The sequence below is a fragment of the Heteronotia binoei genome, chromosome 5, assembly GCF_032191835.1.
Source record: "Heteronotia binoei isolate CCM8104 ecotype False Entrance Well chromosome 5, APGP_CSIRO_Hbin_v1, whole genome shotgun sequence".
NCBI lineage: Eukaryota > Metazoa > Chordata > Lepidosauria > Squamata > Gekkonidae > Heteronotia > Heteronotia binoei.
This window is the reverse complement of record NC_083227.1, coordinates 39,687,325-39,708,669: the sequence shown is the minus strand read 5'-3', so window position 1 is coordinate 39,708,669 and position 21,345 is coordinate 39,687,325.

Below are 21,345 nucleotides of genomic sequence, written 5' to 3'. Positions count from 1 at the left end.
TCGCAAGCCAGCTTACAGTAAGGAAATGCTCCCGCTGGACTGCAATTCGCTCAGCCAAGCCCTCCCACCGCATGTGGTGAGGAGCAATGTTCCCTCTAAGCTGCAGAGTCTTGTGAGCAAAAATTCTACTTTGTGAGCTATTGGTATTAAAGTTGTGAGGTACTGCATACATTATTGTGCTCTAGGGCCATTTTTCCTGAGCTAAGACAAAAATGTATGAACTGGAGGCTAAAAATCTGTGAGCCAGCTCACGCTAACTCAGCTTAGAGGGGACACTGATGAGGAGATAATTAATGACTACTGTTGCCGCACAATTCTTGCAGTGCTTGAAAACCACACATCACATTTGGAGAACAAGAAATAAGATCTGAATGACAGACATCCTCTTACAGATTGCTTTGTTCTTAGATGGTGATTTCCAGGTTGCCAACTCTGAATTTCTAAATGCATGCGGACTTGAGGGTAAGAATGGAGTCTAGGGAGGGAAAGGACGTTGGTTGGGTATAATGCTATGCAGTTCACCTACCAAAGCAGCCATTTTCTGCAGAAGTGGAATGAATAAATAGATTTTGTTTAATTTTTTGTTTAATTTTTTTTTAAAAAAATAAACACGTGATTTATGTAGTCAGGAGATCAGGTGTAATTTGGGGATTTCTCCAGCATTCACCAGGAAGTTGGCAACCGTAAAAGTAGGAGACCATGACAACTTGGTGGATAGAGTTATTGCTTCAATAGCCAGTTTACATATTATTTTTCTCGGTTGACTATGGCGAAATCACATAGGTCCAATATGTGCACACAGCTTATTGCAGATTTCCCCAGCCTTTTAAGTTTGATTTCGGATTCTGTTTCCACATTACACACCAATATTTTTCCTCCAGCGTACTCATTCTGCAGCTACATTTTTTTTAAAAGCACTTTTTATAAACTGGTGTGGAAAGTCACTTGTGACATGTGGGGGATGGTGTCCAAAGTTTATCATTTTTATTATTATGCAGTTGTCCTGTTGCAGTTGCACAATTATTTATTATTTTTTATTTTTATCCCACCCCACCAGTTGGATAGTTTGTTGAATGACAGGGAACAGGCAAATGCGGGGGGAAGCTCAGTCTTGAAATTGTATAGACTTTCCCTGCAACTGACAAGCAGCTGTAAAGCCCCTTTTTCAGCTTACCGAGCACTAAGAGATTTTTTGCTGTGTTACCGGCCATAGTGAAAAATGGGAAAGTGTCACATGATTTTATAATATGGGAGAACATGATGAGTGTACAGAATGCACGGTAGAACCCACTGACACTGGCATTGCAAGTTGTGATTTGTCAGCAACGTGTGTGTATGTGCTCCCTGCTGGTGCAGATGGGCTCGTTTGTGTAGGGAACTGATGACTCCCTGGAGGTGCAGCTCTGCTTTCTCCTCCTGCCACCCAGTTTAAACCAGGCAGCAAGAGAGGGCAGCATTAGTCTCATTTCTCTAGACTCAACATTGCTTGTAAAGAAAATTTAAATGTAAAACAATGAGGGGCACACTGATAAATGGCAGAAGGGACAAAGTGGGCAGAATGACCTGGATGTGGGCGTGAGAGTGGACTATGAGGGGCAGGGAAACGGGCAGGGAGGGAAAAACGGAATCTGCACGCTTTGGAGTTTTTGGCTTGGAAGAGAAGCAAGGGGAAAACCAGCACAAAAGCACTCTCAGAAAACTTGGAGAAAGAGCCAGTGGGAAGTGAACTGAGCATGGAAGGGAGGAAAAACAATACAGAATGAAAAAGAAAACACAACTGACACGCACGGTGGAAGTAAGGCAAAACACCCATGCAGCTATTGCAGCCTTTCCCCTTGCTTTGTTCTCATTGTTATACCTTTGTTAGATTCTGGTGATGAAGAATGGGACTAGGAGTTGCTCATGAAGTAGTTGGGGGTTAAGACTGGTAGACTAGGCATATGTGGATCATTGAAACATTGCCTTTGCCTGTGAAGCTTATATCTGGGAAAGCAGCTCTCACAAAGTGCAGTTAGTAAGTTAAAGGTCCTCTGAATGTTGTGTATATTAAGTGCTAGCTAGCTAACAGGCATGGCTACAAGGGAAGGACCTGCCACAAGCTACAGAGGAATCAGTGATATGTTAGGCAAGCCTGCCAGTTTCAGCAGCCTCAAGATCACAAGAGGGAAAAAAGTTAACATTTGAAGTTGGGTGGCCCGGATTCAAAAGGCCAGCACTGATCTCTTTGATCACATTCTTTACCCACCTCCACAAGGACAGATTAAAACATAGGTGTGCTTTATGATGGTGATCGAGGGCGGGGTGGGGGCCTGCCCTGCTTATTGAAGACAGCTTAGTGTCTCCTTTCTCGTCTCCTTTCTCGACTGTCTTGTGAGGTAAAGCTTTTGGGACTAGGCATGGCTCAGACTTGGATACTTCTAACCTGTGTTTTTCTCAGCCTCACAACAGGAGGTAAGTCCCACCAACAGGAGGTCTAGGTATGCTCTGTGATGTGCTCCCCCCATCTCAATTTCTCCTTTTAATAGTGCTGTCCGAAACAGGATTCCACCCTTCTCTGTCGGTGGGCTAAGAAAGGGTAGAAGTGCGCCACAAAAATAACAAATCCCCTCATTGCTTTTTGTCAATGTCTACTAGAATTTAAATAATAGAAGCAGATACAATAATAGTGTCCTTTCGCTGGAGCTGTAATTACTAAGCTTCCTAACTTACTAAGCTTACTAATTACTAAGCTTACTTACTAAACTTACTAAGCTTACTAATTACTAAGCTTCCTAATTACTAACATTCCTGTTGTTGGCCCTCCAGAGCGACTGATGATATTGATATTGGATTTATATCCCACCTTATATTCTGAATCTCAGAGTCTCAGAGCGGTCACAATTTCCTCTACCTTCCCTCCCACAACAGACACCCTGTGAGGTAGGTGGGGCTGAGAGAGCTTTTTACAGCAGCTGCCCTTTCAAGGACAACTCCTGTGAAAGCTATGGCTGACCCAAAGCCATTCCAGCAGGTGCAAGTGGAGAAGTGGGGAATCAAACCCGGTTCTCCCAGATAAGAGTCCATGCACTTAACCACTACACCAAACTGGCTCTCACTTAACCACTACACCAAACTGACTGGTTAGCTGACATGAGACAGGCTGTTGGGCTAGTTGGATCACTGGTCTGATCCAGCAGGCCTCCACTTATCTTCTTTTATAAGCATCAAGAATCATACACTGACCAATCTAAACCAACAATGCACCCCAAATAATGCTTTTAAATTTAGGTCTGTTTTAAATGGTGGGTTGGCAATTCTGTGGGAAGGGGCCAACTTTCTTAAAGGTCTAACTGGGAACAAATTGGGAATATAAGCAGAACCTTGCTTGCATGCCATCCTTTATACTGGAGAGTGGCCATTGTAAATGATAATTTAACAGCCCTTTGAAGATGGGACCCAAGGATGTGATAACCAGGTTATCACTGATTTTTTTTTCCTGCCTCTTTGTCAAGTGCCACAAAGACAGGTTTGCTTCTGCATGGAGGTGATTTTCCATTTTGCTCTCACCGCTTCTGCAAATGCCTCAGCGTTTGCAGCAGCAGAGGTTCTCCCTATCTTATCCCCTTGCGTCTGCCACTCCCCCCCGCCTCATCTCCGTCTCACCTTTTAAAGTTTGTAGTAGGAATATTGGTACAATTATATACCTGCAACTGATGCCCAGGGAAGCCCCCCTGCCAATGGGGGGCAGTGGGGGATAGGCACAAGGAGAAAATAGCATCAGATGTCATCAGAGGTACAGGAATATGCACCTTGTATCCTGTCCAAACCTATCACAGTAGACTTGGGGACTAGCAGCACAGCCAGGAAAAGCCTCAAATGTGGGGAAATATACAATGAAATTGTGCCGAAGCCGACAGGAAGCCTTCTGCCATTGGTGGATGAGAGTGGAGCAAGATCCTTAAGTGTTGCTGGTGATCAAGGTCATTCCTACTATAGCATTCTCCGTTATTGTGTTGGGCAACGAAGAAAGCCCACAGGAAGAGCATCGAGTCACCTGAAATTGGTATTGACAGAGAGTTTTATGGATATCGTGGACCACCAAAAAATAAATGGGTCCTTGATCAAATCAAGCCAGAACTCTCTCTCAAAAGATAAAATTTCTAAACTACTATACTTTTGGTCACATTATGAGAAGAGGACGCTCACTGGAAAAGACAATAATGCTAGGAAAAGTTGAAGGCAGCAGGAAAAGAGAAAGGCCCGCCATAAGATGGATGGATCAGTCAAGGAAGCCGCAGCCCCCATTTTACAAGATCTAAGCAAGGCTTTAAAGATAGGATGCTTTGGAGGTCATTAATTCATAGGGTCATTAATTCACACTTAACACACATACAACATTACAAGCCCCATTCACACATTACAGTGGACACACTTGAATCCTGCATGTATGTGCATACCTCTGTAAGAAACAGCCAATGGGTATTCACTTTTCAAATTAACTAGGGATCACTACCTGGATAAATGTGTGACTTAAATCACACATTGAGCTGTACATGTGTTGAATGTAACGTGAGACTTAACACACATATAAAGAAAAATCCAGTGTACACAGGACATAACTTGTGAGAAAGGCTACAGATTTGAGGGTGAATCTGAATACACGAAATAACTATTCTGTCTATTCCAGAGGCAGCCAAACTGTGGCTCTTTCACACATACTGTGTGGCACTTGAAGCCCCCACCACCCCATCAGCCAATTTGGAGCTGGCATTTGTCTCTTTAAATCACTTCACCAAGCCAGCCGGCAGCTTAGAGAACACATTTAAAGGTAAAGTTGCTTTTTTCCCACCTCTCCCTTCCCCATCTATTTGACTGCCTTCCTGTCCTGTGGCTCTCAAACATCTGACATTCACATCTTGCAGCTCTCAAATACCTGATGTTTATTTTATGTGGCTCTTACATTAAGCAAGTTTGGTTGCCCCAGTCTATTCTATAAACAAAAACATACAAAAAAAAACCATGACAAGGCCAAAATAAAGTCCTAGGATCCCCCTGTCAATTAAAATAGGATACCAGATAATGTGACCATTCCACTAAGGGCCTCTGTTCACTTTAACAGCAGGTGCTGTGCTCTGCCGACGCTGTTCTACCATGCAGCCAGAGGTGCCATGTTTTCCTCCCAACAAGATGTGTGTTGCCACCAAGAACATGGAGGTTTGCATGTCCCTAAAAGTCTATATAGGTAAAGAGACTGTCTGGAGTACATCCTCTCTTTTCTTAACATGCAGGTTGTGCCTCTCAATATCCCAAGGACTTAACTTTGCTCACTTGTGTTTTGTAATCATTTATTTAGAAGAAAATATTACTTTAGGTCCATCAGTTTTGGTAATTTGGCCACCGTGGGAGCTTAAACTGACTGGAGGACCTTAGACAAGATGGCCTCCCTGAGCTTCAGCTCCCCTCTACGATACAAAGAGAAGGTATGCTACTTTAAAGGGTTGTTTTAAGTCAGTAAAATAGGGAGAAATGGAGAGAATCTCTGGGACTTGGTAACTCCTGGACATTATATCTACAGAAACAGGGAAGGGCACAATGGACTAGGTGTGGCTCTGCATGATAACATTCAATAAACAGAAAAGAGGAATACGTGTCTCACCAGAACCACTGGGTGTGGAAGTAGTATATTTAAAAAGTGCTTCAGTACTTGAGAGAAGTGTTCCCTCTAAGCTGACTCAGTGTGAGCTAGCTCACAATTTTTTTAAACCCCAGCCCACCTTTTTGTCCTAGCTTAGGAAAAATAGCTCCGGAGTAAACTAATTTATGCAGCAGCTCACCTTTAATGCCAGTAGCTCATGAAGTAGGATTTTTGCTCACAAAATTCCACAGCTTAGACGGAACATTGCTTGGGACATACCACCATTTCCTTGACTAGAACTCTTTAGTGTAAGGAAAATAGCCTCTGTGGCCAACATGCTGGAGATGAAGGGTGGGGGGAAGATCTCTAGATTTGGATAGTTGGTAGGACATGTCATGGCCCAGCCTCAACTTGGGAGAAAGATTCCTCAGGGGCTAATAGGGTTGCCCACTTTGGCTCTTTTTGACAAACAGATGTATACAGTTTGTAAATGTGCTCAGTGTAAATGTGAACAAGGCGTGTATAAGTGTTCTTCGGAATGCACTGTCAATATCTGCAGTGGGACTTTCTGAAGTCCAAAAATGAATGCTAACTCAAACTCCTCCCTGTTACACAAAGCCCTGATCTCCCATCCTCTTCCTCCTTCCATTTTAGCGAATAATCTGTCGAAAAAATTATTAGGTTGTGCAGAAGTAGATGACGAGAGGTGTGAAACTGAAGTGGTGGATGAGAAGAGTGGATACATGTACCAGTACAAATGCTGCTCTACAGATGACTATTGCAACAAGACCCTGTAGAAGACAGTGTGTCTCCACCTTGACAAGCTGCTCATGTGTACTTTGGCATCTTTGTTAAAGTCAGTGTGAAATTTAGTTAAAAACTTGACCCCCGCCCCCCAAAAAAGGAACTGGACAAAATGGAAAAGATCACATCATTACATGAAAAAATAAAAGTATGGAAAAGACAATCTTTCTGTTCTAATTCCCTACTATAGTTGGCAGTCTACTGCATACTTCAGAATGCTTATCAGAGATCAACTTCTCAATGCTCTTGAAGCACTCAGTCATTCATTACAGAGGTTGAATGGTGGACTTCAGTGGATACAAACAATGTAGAAAATATCACACTGTGACAAAGAAACTATATTCTTCAATAGAATGGTAAATCAATCCCAACAAATAATTCTCAAGAATGTTACGATTTCAGAATAAATCCTGCATTCCTAAAAGTCCAGATGTTTTCAATAGAAAAGCAATTCTTTCGTGATCCACTCGGACAGTAAAGAACAGAGAGCAATTCCAAATGCAACACAAACAGCTTGCTAGGTAAAGTGAATTGCAGGGAGATATAGTAAACCAGCGTCGATTGAGTACACTATAACAGTTTTAATGTTTTCAAGGATGCTGGCAACGTAAGCAGTAGTAACAAACATGCGACAGAGATCTAGATAAACTCCATTTCAGTCTCTTGTCTTCTTCAAGCTTCTTTTGTTCCAGCAATCTTATGACTTCTTCAAGCCTCATGATTTCAAAAACTCTGTTTTCTGCAGTTTAGAACCAAGCCTGCAAATCAAATTATTCCTGAAGCTTTTGGTGACCATCTTCTTCACAATGGCTATAGCCTTCCAACCTTCTAATGATGTCAGGTAGAAAGTGTCTCTCTCCAATTATTCTCTCTGGCCAAGTATCCATCATCTGTACACACGGAGATGATGGATACTTGGTCAGAGACAGAATAGGAGACAGAATAATTGGAGAGACACTATCCTCTTTGTGGGTTTGCTCAAAATTATATATAGGCCAGATTTTCATCTGCAACCCACTCTCTTATCGAAATACTACAAACCTGCCTGGCTCCTAATTTTTACAATTTAAGTGTGTGATATTTAGTTTTTGGGCACTGAAGATGGTCAGAGCCAAACATGTCTGGTCTAGTGATTTTTTTATGAGATATTTTGGTATATGATTTATGTTCAGTTGATGTGGAATTTCTATAGCTTGGATTTTAGCACTTCTGTGTCTCTATCTTGTTTGTAATTGTTAATTGTTACACTTTGTAAATAATACTCTGTCGTATTTTTAAGTTTGTTATACTCAACCTCCTGAGTATCCACTCTCTGTGCTGAATTTCTTCCCCTTCCCAGGAGCAGAATGACCACACTGAGTTCCTAATTTCATAAAAAGGGGGGTGGTGGAGAAAGAAAAAATACTTGAAATTAAAGCCACAGATTATGAAAATGGAAGAACAGTGAGAATCTAAGAATGGGGTCTACAGACTATAGCAGGGTTTGGCATCCAGCCATTATTTTTGACCAGCCTAATCCTACCATACTATTACGTTATAAAATAATTCCTAGACTTTTACTAAACATATTAATAAAAAATAAAGCAATTCTTGAAAACATAACATTGAATGTGTGTGTTAACACTGTGCTGTACATGTTGTATGTTTGAAAGATATAGATCTGCTGTTACAAGGGGCACTGCAATGTGTAATTTGAGTTCCAGAGCCAAAGAATTAATTACAAAAGTGAGAAAAAAATCCCTCCTCTGGTTTTTGCCAGATAAGTACAAATCCTCTTCTGTCTGCACTTTTTAAAACTTAGGACTCTCTGAAACATAAACTTCCCAGATATACAACTTTCCTGCATCAAGACTGGTTCCCTCCTGGATTGGATTGTTCTATTTCACTAGTTTGGAGTCAGACCAAAATCACTAGGTTAAAAGAATCGTCCTGTAATCAAGACCTCTTGCCAAAGTCGCTTCAAGAAAGGAAACTTAGTAGTGCAATCCCCTGGAGTGTTTTGGTTTTTTTAAAAATTTCAGTTACAACCAGTGTTCCCTCTAAGCTGAGTTAGTGTGAGCTAACTCAGTTTTTTAGCCTCTGGCGCACGCTTTTTTGTCTTAGTTCAAGAAAAACGGCCTCGGAGCAAATTAATTTATGCAATAGCCAAACTGCTGGCTCAACTTTAATGCCAGTAGCTCACAGAGTAGAACTTTTGCTCATAAAACTGCACAGCTTAGAGGGAGTATTGATTACAACATACTACATCCCATCGGAAACTCTCCTCAATTCTGTCCGCTCCTCAAACTGCCTTTGAAATCCTTAGGAAATTCTGATGCCAATTCAAGGGGTTTGATATTGCAAGTTTATAAACTCACAGAGAACACTAAACCTAAACTGCTGTCATACCAACAGTCCTGGAACAGAGACTGCTACAGTTTTCTCTGAAGGACAATGGTCCTCCATAAGGTCATCTACGCTTGGTAGTTTTCCATCTAGACACACGAAATTACAGAATTTCAAAATTCTTAAAAGATGGTCTTCAGCCCCTAGCGAAGTTGCATTAATTAGCATCCTATCCTTCAGCCTGTTGGGAAAAGTGCGGTAACATCAGCTTCATTACATGCCGCTGGTGGCAGTGCCCGATCATAGAGGACTTCTGGGGAAATTTAAACTTCATACAAGTAAAGTCATATTTGTTTTTCTGTGTACTGCTCCAAATTAGTTTACTATTTTGCATTTAATTGCCAAGTGTATTCTCCCTTTTGAAAACCTAAAAATCATTACTAAAGTTGCATGTTATATTGGTTACTTCCTTGTTCCTGATGAATATAGAAGTTGCAATAGTTTGGAAGATCCCGTCTTTTCCTTGTGGAAAATAGTTTGACTCAAAAGAAGTTCCTAAGCTCTTGAATTCAGGGACTGATTTAAATTACCAGAACATTTATTTTCATCAGGGCCCTGGGGGATCTTTCCCAGTTCTGCAGGATCTGCAAGACTACATCGTTCCAACTAGCATAATTAAGACAGGAAAGAGCTGCCAAACCTCTCCGGAAAGCTGATTGTTTGCATCACCAATATTGCACTTCTGTGGGCCATTGACTGATGTCATTGAAAATCAAAGAGAACTATGGAAACACCACCTAGCCTGTTTTTTTTACATCCTCTATCTTTATGTAGCACCAATATTTTAACTGGGTTTTTAATGTTTTATTTTTAAAATGTTTAATTATTGTGTTTTAATATGCCAGCTTGTTTTAAGAGGCCAGTCTGGCTTGTTAGTCACCCTGAGCCTGCCTACAGGGAGGTTGGGATATAAATGGAATGAATGCATAAGCGTGTCTGCCCATGCAGTGCAGATAGGGTTGCCAAGTCTAACTCACAAAATACCTGGGGACTTTGAGAGGGGGCAGGATACTTTGGGGGTGGATCCAGGAGACTTTCCCATTCCCTAAAACAAGCAAATAAAAATACAGCTGTACAGTTCCCCTGAATACAGTTTTTATTTCCCCAGCAGCTGTCTGCACTTCCACTCTCTCTCTCTCTCTCTCTCTCTCTCTCACACACACACACACACACACACACACACAGACCAGCCAAAACCGCCCCGCAGTTTGGAAGCACTCACTTTGTGGTCTCGCTGGGGCAATTTACTCACCAATTTACTCTGCAAACAAGAAACAGAGGGACTGGGCTGCTTCCCTTCCTCCTTCCCATGTTGTTTTGCAGGCCCACCCTGCCCCCATTCAGCCTAGCTGAAGGTTTAAAGGCGCATATACCTTTCAAAGAGCTAACTGTTCCCAGTGTCTTCTTAAGCCTTCAGAGGTTTGAAGGCACATGGAGGCTGTTGGGGTCAGGCTTCTCCCCCGCCGGCCAGCTGACTGGGGGTGGGAGTCAGTCTGCCAAATGGGGGGATCCCCTGCTGGGACCTGGGGATTGGCAAGCCTAGGTTGGGTAAGGTGGAAACTATTAAACATACTCTCCTTGGGTGTAGCCTTTATAATGAAATATGCACCAAATACCTATAATTCATATTTGTGAAACTTAAGGGCCTCTCGGAATCCAAAACAAGGAATATAGTCCTAGCAGATTCCAATCCACCAGACACTTGAGTGTTCTAGATTTCTGCTCACAGCTTCTAGAATCCACAAAGATTATCTAAAAGAGCCATCCTGAAGTACAAAGGACTTCTGTATCACTTTGTCATTGGCTCGATATCAGTTCCCTTTTAAATTAGTACAATATTTTATGTAATTATCTGTATTACATACAGATTGTGCTTCTTTGATTGTATTCATATTGGCTGTGGGCTGTAATAGTAATACATTTGAATTTGATTCTAAATTAGTTGTTGTTTTTAATGGAGCATAATAAATTTCCGAAGAGGTATGGTAATTCAAAGGGATTTTAAAATTCCAGTAGCAGAAATCCAGATTTTAAATTTTGTTAAAGGATCTTTGGCTCCATGGTTATTTTAGTTATATGGTCTCACTCTGTATGTGAGATATGTGTGTTTGTGTGTGTGTGTATGTGCAGAGTGGTAAAGCTGCAGTACTGCAGTCCTAAGCTCTGCCCACGACCTGAGTTTGATCCCGGTTGAAGCTGGGTTCAGGTTGCCAGCTCTAGGTTGACTCAGCCTTCCAAGGTCAGTAAAATGAGTACCCAGCTTGCTGGGGGGAAAGTGTAGATGGCCGGGGAATAGGGTGACCATAATGTCTGAAGGCCAGCCAGGGACACCTTGGGGGGGAAGGGGGGAGGCAGGGGTGCGCGTGCGCCGCCAGAAACAGGAAGTGACATCACTTCCGGTGACGGCACCTCTGGTGATGTCATGCCACCGCCGGAAACAGGAAGTGACGTCACTTCCGGTGACGGCACTTCCGGTGATGTCATGCCACCGCCGGAAACAGGAAGTGACACCACTTCCTGTGACATCATTTCCCCGCGTCACCTGCCAGAAACGGGAAGTGACATCACTTCCTGTGACATCACTTCCCCCAAATGACATCATTTCCCCCAAATGCCACTGCCGGAAACAGGAAGTGACTTCACAGCACTTCCTGTGACGTCCCCAAAAATCCCCCAAATATCACCGCCGGAAACAATTTTGTTCTCAAATCCTGTATATACTTCATCAGTATATGGGATAAGGCACTTTCTCAACTGTGCTGCATAATGCAGCCTATTTATTTTGTCCTGTTTGCTCTGTTGGCTCTATCTGCGCCACCTTCATCACTTTCAGGGTGTGGATCCCCCAGTGGGGTGGTCTCCCGACTCCCTCCGCCGGCTGTTTCTGATAGCCCTGCGTCCCCTCTTTCATTTGATATGTGTCCCGTGCGGGTGCCACCCTCCCGCCGGGAGATGCCGCAAAATGAGCCCCCTTGAGGCTTATGGCGGCAGGGCTCGGGGGAAGCGAGCTAGACTGCTGTTCTTTTGAGGGGTTATAGAGTGTTTTGAGCCCGTCCCTGTGGCATCGGTCCCATCATTGTGGGACCCAGGGGGCCGGCGCAGCGGCCCGCCGAAGAGGCCTGTCACTAATAACACAGGTCGAGATGCAGGACAGGAACCCGGAAGTGACTGACAGGCTGCTTCAGCGGGCCACTGCGCCGGCCCCCTGGGCCCTACAACGATGGGACCGATGCCACAGGGACGAGCTCGAAACACTCTATAACCCCTCAAAAGAACAGCAGTCTAGCTCGCTTCCCCCGAGCCCTGCCGCCATAAGCCTCAAAGGGGCTCATTTTGCGGCATCTCCCAGCGGGAGGGTGGCACCCGCACGGGACACATATCAAATGAAAGAGGGGGCGCAGGGCTATCAGAAACAGCCGGCGGAGGGAGTCGGGAGACCACCCCACTGGAGGATCCACACCCCGAAAGTGATGAAGGTGGCGCAGATAGAGCCAACAGAGCAAACAGGACAAAATAAATAGGCTGCATTATGCAGCACAGTTGAGAAAGTGCCTTATCCCATATACTGATGAAGTAAATACAGGATCTGAGAACAAAATTGCACCAGAAGACACAAACACAAGGCTCCCTTACACTGAATCAGTGCTTGGGTCCACCAAAGTCAGTATTGTCCACTCCAGTCACAAACACAAAGCTCCCTTACACTGAATCAGTGCTTGGGTCCACCAAAGTCAGTATTGTCACATAAGAACATAAGAGAAGCCCTGTTGGATCAGGCCAATGGCCCATCCAGTCCAACACTATGCGTCACATAAGAACATAACAGAAGCCCTGTTGGATCAGGCCAGTGGCCCATCCAGTCCAACACTCTGCGTCACATAAGAACATAAGAGAAGCCCTGTTGGATCAGGCCAGTGGCCCATCCAGTCCAACACTCTGCGTCATATAAGAACATAAGAGAAGCCCTGTTGGATCAGGCCAGTGGCCCATTCAGTCCAACACTCTGTGTCACATAAGAACATAAGGAGGGAGGGAGGGAGGGAGGGAGGGAGGGAGGGAAGGAAGGAAGGAAGGAAGGAAGGAAGGAAGGAAGGAAGGAAGGAAGGAAGGAAGGAAGGAAGGAAGGAAGGAAGGAGGGTGGGAGGGAGGGAGGGAGGGAAGGGAGGGAGGGAAGGGAAGGAAGGAAGAAAGGAAGAAAGGAAGGGAGGAGGGAGGGAAGGGAAGAAGGAAGGGAGGGAAGGAAGGGAGGAGGGAGGGAAGGAAGGAAGAAAGGAAGGGAGGAGGGAGGGAAGGAAGGAAGGGAGGGAGGAGGGAAGGAAGGAAGGAAGGGAGGGAAGGAAGGAAGGAAGGAAGGAAGGAAGGAAGGAAGAAAGGAAGGGAGGGGGGAGGGAAGGAAGACCGCCCCCTCCCGCCAGCCCCCCCCGCTTTCGGCCCCCACCCTCCCTGCTTACCTTCTTCCAGGGTGGGTGACGGCCTCTCCTCCCGGCGGCTGGTGCTGCTGGCGAGGCTGGCGGCGGCTGCGGAGGCCGGGGAGGGCCTCCACTGGTCTCTGGAGGACCTCCAGCGACCAGCGCCGGCCTCTCCGCGGCCTCTGCGGGTCGGCGCTGGTCGCTGGAGGCCCTCCAGAGTCTCTGGAAGGCCTTCCGGGACCAGCGCCGGCTGCTCCGCGGCCTCTCCGCGGCCTCCGCTGGTCGCTGGAGGCTCTCCAGAGTCTCTGGAGGGCCTCCAGCGACCAGCGAAGGCCGCAGAGAGGCCTTCGCTGGTCGGCGCTGGTCCCGGAAGGCCCTCCAGAGTCTCTGGAAGGCCTTCCGGGACCAGCGCCAGCTGCTCCGCGGCCTCCGCGGGTCGCTGGAGGCCCTCCAGAGTCTCTGGAGGGCTTCCAGCGACCAGCGGAGGCCGCGGAGAGGCCTCCGCCACCGCCGCCGGGCCCCGCGCGCGGGCGGGGAAGGTGGCGAGTGAGGGAGGGAGCGTCCCTGCGCGTGTGCAGGGGCCCTGCGCACGCGCAGGGACGCTCCCTCCCTCACTCGCCGCCTTCCCCGCCGGCACCCGCGGCCCACCGCCTCCGGGGCTGGCTAAACTGGGACCTCTAAATGGTCCCGGTAGAGCCAGCCCGGGAGGCGGGAATAGGGGGCCAGAACCGGGACATTCCCGGGCGCCCGGGACCGTCTGGCCACTCTACTGGGGAAGGCAATGCCAAACCACCCTGTAAAAAGTCTGCCATGAAAATGTTGTGAAAGCAACGTCACCCCAGAGTTGGAAACGACTGGTGCTTGCACAGGGGGCTACCTTTTTACACACACACACACACACACACACACACATATATAACACACACACAGAGTGAACCCATATAACTGTTTTAGCGGCGCATGGCCACTTTCAGCTTGAAAATGGCTGAGCGATGCTAAAACACTGCGCTCTTTGTAGGCTTCTAAGGAAGCCTCCGAAGAGTGCAGCGGCTGAACAGAGCCTTCCTAGGAAGGGACAAGGGGAGTAAGGGGGTGCATCGTGGCATCCCCAGGTGGGGTAGCGCCCTAGGCAGCCGCCTACCCCGCCTACTCCCACGCACTGGCCCTGTATACCAACTAGGGTTGCCAAGTCCAATTCAAGAAATATCTGGGGACTTTGGGGGTGGAGCCAGGAGACTTTGGGGGTGGAGCCAGGAGACATTGGGGCGGAGCCAGGAACAAGAGTGTGACAAGCATAATTGAACTCCAAGAGAGTTCTGGCCATCACATTTAAAGGGACAGCACACCTTTTTAAATGTCTTCCTTCCATAGGAAATAATGAAGGATAAGGGCACCTTCTTTTGGGGCTCATAGAATTGGACCCCCTGGTCCAATCGTTTTGAAATTTGGGGGATACTTTGGGGAGAGGCACTAGATACTATATTGAAAATTTGGTGCCTCTACCTCAAAAAACAGCTCCCCCAGAGCCCCCGAAACCTCCAGATCAATTCCCCATTATACCCTATGAGAAGACGTTTCCCTCTCCACCCCCCCTCCCCCCCCGCCCCCCCCCCCCCTTTCTGGGAAATCTGATGCAGGGGACAGAACTCACTCACCTCCAGAGGTGCAAAGGCACATGGTCCTTTGGGGGCGTGGCTGGGCTCCCCTCCCTTCACCGGCCAGCTGACTGGGGGCGGGAAGCAGCCTGAGAAAATGGAAGAGCTCTGGCTGCTGCGATCGGGGCTGGGTGGGAAGGGCTGCCGTTCTCCCCCTCCCCCCCCCGCTTTCCCTTTTATGGCCAGCGGGAGGAGGAGGCTCCAAATCGGGGGTCTCCAGGCCTAGCGGGGGATTTGGGACCCCTAATACCAACCACCCTATTTTTTTTGGGGGGGGGGGTCTTGTTAACCAGGATATATATCCTTTATAGAATTACAGAAGAGAGCCAGTTTGGTGTAGTGGTTAAGTGCGCGGACTCTTATCTGGGAGAACCAAGTTTGATTCCCCACTCCTCCACTCGCACCTGTTGGCATGGCCTTGGGTCAGCCATAGCTCTGGCAGAGGTTGTCCTTGAAAGGGCAGCTGCTGTGAGAGTCCTCTCAGCCCCACCCACCTCACAGGGTGTCTGTTGTGGGGAAGGGAGATAAAGGAGATTGTGAGCCGCTCTGAGCCTCTTGAGTGGAGGGCGGAATATAAATCCAATGTCGTCGTCTTCTACAGTCCACTCTATACCTAAACAGGTATACCTAAATAGATATTTGATTAACTGGATTAATTCTGTATGCTCCATACTAGAAATTTATATGTTTCGGAATTTCTGCATTAAAACAATTGTTTCTAAGGCTGGACAGCATTACTGATATAACAAAGACTTCGGAGGATGGTGGAAGACAAGAGGGCCTGGCATGACTTTGTCCATGGGGTCGCAAGGAGTCGGACTCGACTGTGCGACTGAACAACAACAAACAATAACTAATTATTCTAACAAATACTTCCTAAGGTAAAGCCATTGTCTGGTTGTCTCTCTCTGTGAAAACTCTCTTGCCAGTCCAGCCCATAGAGTGTTATTGAGGGGTCCGAGGCAATTTCCTAGACCTTGAAATCCCCAAACAGTGCTGCCATTTATTTTATTGTTTTCAGTCTTGCTTCCCAGCTCCTTCACCTAATGCTCCTGTCAGGGCTGGATTAACAATTAGGCCAAGCAGGCACTGGCCTATGGGCCCCCATGCCTTTAGGGACCCCGGGCTGGCTTCCCCTCCCTGGTTTCCCCCCCGCTTTCAGCCCTCTCAGCCTGCATACGCAGCCAGCAACTGTGCCGCTCTATGCCTGACTTGCTTGGTGTGCTGGCTGCTGGCATAGTTGCCAAGTTTGCCTCTCTCTGCCTTTCCCCCACAGCTTTGTCAAAGGATCTTTTGAGAAGGTGCCTGCAGGCTGCAGCGGGGGCCGCAGGTGGTGAGGCAGGCACTCCGAGTCTGGGATAATTTGCAAGGGGTCCCCCAAGATTTTGACTGCCTAGGGGCCTCCACTGGTTTAATCCAGCACTGTCTCCCATGTACCTTTTAGCATGACAGAACATTCCATCTGTAGGTACTGGGATGGGAAGTTGTTTTAATATTGCTCTACTGCTGCGGGCACCATATGCTGATCTGCTTTACAGAATGAAAGTATGAAAGGTACCTAGGTTGTAATGGAGCAGAACAGCCTGATAAGAAGATGGGATCTGGCAGCACCAGCAGCCAAGTGCTCCAAGTCAGAATGCCCACATGAGGCCATAGAAGGAGATGGAGCTGATTAGAGAGAGAACTATTCTTGTTCACCCAAGGCCAGTTCCAGATAAAGACATCACAACACAAGAACATGATCTGATGAGAATCTTGTGCCCTTCACAGTGGTCCAACAACAGCTCAGTCATGTCTCAGCTGTGAAGGAATCAAAGTCTCATTAAGGGGCTAATGGTGCAAGAAAAAGTAGAGCTCGGTGCCTTCCATTTCAAGGCAGTGCTAAGCTTCATTCCTGAATTACCTTATGAGGTCTCCTAGTATTAGGGTTGCCAGCTCCAGACTGGGAAATTCCTGGAGACTTGTGGGGTGGGGAACCTGGGGAGGACAGGAACTTCAGTGGGGCACAGTGCCATAGAGTCCACCTTCCAAAGCATCCATTTTCTCCAGGGGAACTGATCTCTGTAGTCTGGAGATAAGCTGTCATCCCAGGGGATCCCACCTGAAGGCTGGCATCCCTATAGCATCCCTATATCCCTATTCCTGCCCCTGCTGCCTTTGTTTGCCATCAATCAGCTAGAGGAGGTAGGAGGAAATTGTTGGATGAAATGTGAGGAGGTCTGTATCACCTGGTGCAATGATGCCACTTCCAGAGGGATCCAGAAGTGTCATCATCACATTGGGTAATGCTTTAGTTCACACAGTCACAAAAAACCCTCTATGATTAAACCATAACACATCATCACCCAGTGCAACGATGTCACTTCTGGCTCATGCTGGAAATGAAATTATTGCTCCAGTGACATTGATTGCCCTCTCTCAACTCAAAGTCACCACCTCTCCCATTTTCTTTTGGTGGCCAGGACACTCCATCTCATGGATTGGCCATGGGCAGAACTTCCACAGAGAAGCTCTGTCCTCAGCCATCAGAAGTTGTTTGTGTGCCAGAATTTTAAAGAGCTGGGGTGGACCTATCAGCCACATAAATCTTTGTAGTCTTCCTAAGGAGCACATTGATCTTCAGTGCATTTTATGACCAGGATGTAAGACCTGAGACATCATGAACCACACACAAGATGTCTTATCTCCTATCCCCAGAATAGCTTGCAAGCAGAGGAAATTGCTGGCCAGATTCTGCAGCGTTATCTCTACGGATCTCTATATTAGTTCAGCTTTCATGTCCAACAGATTAATTCAAATGACTGAAAGAGCCAATAAGGCCCCATCTAGCCTTATATAACAGCTCTTTCTTGACTGATCTTCTTGAGTCAGTTCTGCTGCCAGCAAGCTGACCTACATGTCCAACAGCACTTCCTTGGATGGGGCATAAGTCAGTTGACTGTCGTCTCAAGAAGCATCAATCCTTCTTGCCTAAAGGCTATCTAATGGGGCACAGCTTCTTTGTGGGGTTTTTGGGGCTACGCATGGCTCAGGCTTCTTTACTGATAGCCTGTATTTTCATATGCTTCCAACCAGGTAAGTCCCAGCTGCAAAAAGGTAAGACTAAAGAAACCATGGGGCTACAAGCCCACCAAGCCAAACCAGGAGCAATGATGTTCACATCAACTCACTCTAGCTGATGTCAGGTATTGGAGCTGGGCTCCGAGAAAAAGGCTGAAAGTGAGTGATAAAGAGCAATGAGAAAAGACATGAAAGCAGAGAATGATGTGCCATTACTGGCCTTGAAATTGATTAAAAATATACCTCCCTCCACACAAACACATGCGCACAGTTCCTGCTTGAGGAGTGCTAGATGGGGGGGAGGGGAGCTCACATACCAATATTGTCACATCTAACTGTGCCTAGCTGTTTAGATGAGGATTTTAATTGGCAATGAAACACACCCTCTGTGAAGCAAAGTGTCACTTTGCCTCCCCCAGAGGATTAATGTTGTATATTAAGAGGCCTAGTTTCTATGGATGCCAAGTTCCCACCAGCTGCTGGCAGGGGACTTTTTTCATGTGCACACAGCATGTGTGGTGCAATGACATCACCTGGAAGTGACATATCACGCCAGACACATAACGTGGGGGTTCTCTAGGAAACCACAGAGAACTCTATGGTTTCGCTTGGGGATGCTCTAGCAATTTTGGGGAAAATTCTATGGTACCATAGAGTCCCCTCCCAATTGCTAGGCTGTCCCCATGCAAAACCATAGAGTTTCCACAATTTCCAGAGTGTCTCTGCATGATGTGCCCAGTGTGATATGTCACTTCCTGATGTCACCAGGAAGCGACATATCAGCAGGCCTCTTTGGGGGGCAGGGATTCCTCCAGTGGTCTCCTCTCTTCTGGCTGATTAGGGCTGGGCCAACTGGGGAGGGTCCCCTGCCCCCAGGAGGAACTTGACAGTCCTACTAGTTTCCCTTGCAGGCATTACTAATTAGTTTCTTAGCCTGCCTAGTACCTTATCATCTTCAAGGTCAGAGTGGAAGCGGACAATTAGCTTTTCATGAGAGCAGGACTTCAGTGATGGGGGAGAGACCAGGAGCAATGATGTAATTTTCCAGAGCTTTCTCCTAACGATGAGGCATGATTGGATGTCATTTGCACGTGACTTGGGGGTGTGTGTGTCAAAAATTATAATTGGAATATGACTCCAGAGACTGGCTAGCTGTGATTTTCACAGACTTCAGGCCTAATCCTATGCTTTGCAGTTGCTGAGACCATAGACTATGTTGAGTAGAGGCCTTCAATGGGATGTAAATTTGGCCTAACAGGTAGTTGAACAGTATTAGATAGTTAAAGCTTTTTTGTCTTATTTGCTGTTTGATCTTTTGGCAATCTGTTGGTTGTACTTTCAGTAAATTGTCTATCTTTATAGTAAATTACATAAATGTATATTTTAAATAACATCAGTCCGGTTACTTGTGTGCAGCTACCCTGGGTTGATGATGATGATGATGATATTGGATTTAAATCCTACCCTGTACTCTGAATCTCAAGAGTCTCAGAATGCCTCACAATCTCCTTTATCTTCTTCCCCCACGTCAGACACCCTGTGAGGTAGGTGGGGCTGAGAGAACTCTTGCATAAGCTGTCCTTTCAAGGACAACTCCTGTGAAAGCTATGGCTGAGCCAAGGCCATTCCAGCAGGTGCATGCGGAGGAGCAGGGAATCAAACCCAGTTCTTCTAGATAAGAGTCCGCGCACTTAACCACTACACCAAACTTGGAGCCCTCAGAGTCAGCCCACTGTCTGCTTAACAACATCTTTCTCCTACCTATCTGCATTTTTGGAAGAAGAAGGACCCCTTTAGTCAGGATATAATCCCCTGAGAATTTCAGCTTCATTGAGATGAAAACCAAAAAGAATAAAAACCAAGTACAATAATGAACCCAAATGATGCTTTCACACAATTTGGGGACCACTGATACTTTCCTGACATTAAGATGAAATTTTCCTCCCGAGATGACTTCTCTCAATACTGTATCAATAGTCCTGATGAAAATGATAATCATGCCCTCCTTGACTTTCTGATATGGAATTAAAATGATAATTTTTGAAGCTCACACTTCTATTTTTGACAGCCACCACCATTAAATGCAAATCCTGCACTATTGAAAGACCAGGTGGAACTTGCCATCCTCCAGGGAAGACATGTGACATGAAAGGTGCTGTCTGCCAGGCCATGAAGTTCTATAGAGGTATGAGTCTTTTATTGTTAATGACCCCACAGAAGAGAATTTTGATAGGTGCATGTTGTCCCATTCCTGAATGACAAGCTTCATTCAAGGCCATCGAGAGCTATCATGAGCCCCCCAGACAATGACTCTATCTGTCCCTCCCCATATGACCCAGATCCTCACCAAATAACATGACAGAACTAATCACTTGGCTCGCTGTCACCATGAATAGAATAAGAAGTATTCATTAGGTAAGAAACACTCAAGGAAAGGGGACACCCTTATTTATTAGCAGATTTTACTTAACCATTTGCACAGTGCACGTTTCAATAGGATATAGTGCAACATACACACACACACAACACTTAAAAATAAAAACCAACTGACACAAATCAGCATTTGAGGAGAAAAGACAGATCTGAAGAAGCCTAACTCATAGTGCTTTCTAGGGTTGTCAATCCCCAGGTAGGAAAAACCAGAGAACCACAGTGAAGGTTAATAGCAAACAGGTATATAACTGTGGAAAATCATAAAATGCAATAAATAATAATTCCCAATACTTTAAACAAAATTTTGGAGAGTTTCTCCATGCGTAGTGCTGTGAGGCTGTTACCTGGGCTAGTTGATGAGTGGGAGATGCCTCTTTGATGAAAGACTGGGTCAGAAATGGTGATATATGCGCGTCCCCGTCAGAGGTTTTCCACGCACCCACTTGTTTATTTTTTCAAAAACTGAAGCCTTGATTTTGGCTGGATTGAAATTCGTATTGAAACATCTATCAACATATAATCGATCGATATGGGCCACAGGACTGTTGGAGCGCACTAGCACTTTAATCCACCGCAAGACAAGCAGCAGAATCATCTTGCTAAACTTTTGGAAGTCGTCTGGAGGAACAATGTACTTTAGGACTTTAATGAACTGTTTATAATGATTTATGAGTGATGTTATTAATTGAATTGCTGTGAGTATGATCTTATAGATGCTGGAGTGATTAGTGTTTTGTATATTTACTACATTTTCTATGAAATTGTTATTGCTGCTGCTTTTTGAATTTTGTTTAAAGTATTGGGAATTACTATTTATTGCATTTTGTGATTTTCCACAGTTATATACCTGTTTGCTATTAATCCCCAGGTGGGGGCAAGGGATCACCTGGTTTGGAGGCACTCCCTCCACTTCAGGGTCATCAGAAAGCATGGGGGAGGGGAAATGTCTGCTGGGCACTCCATTATTCCCTACGGAGATCAATTC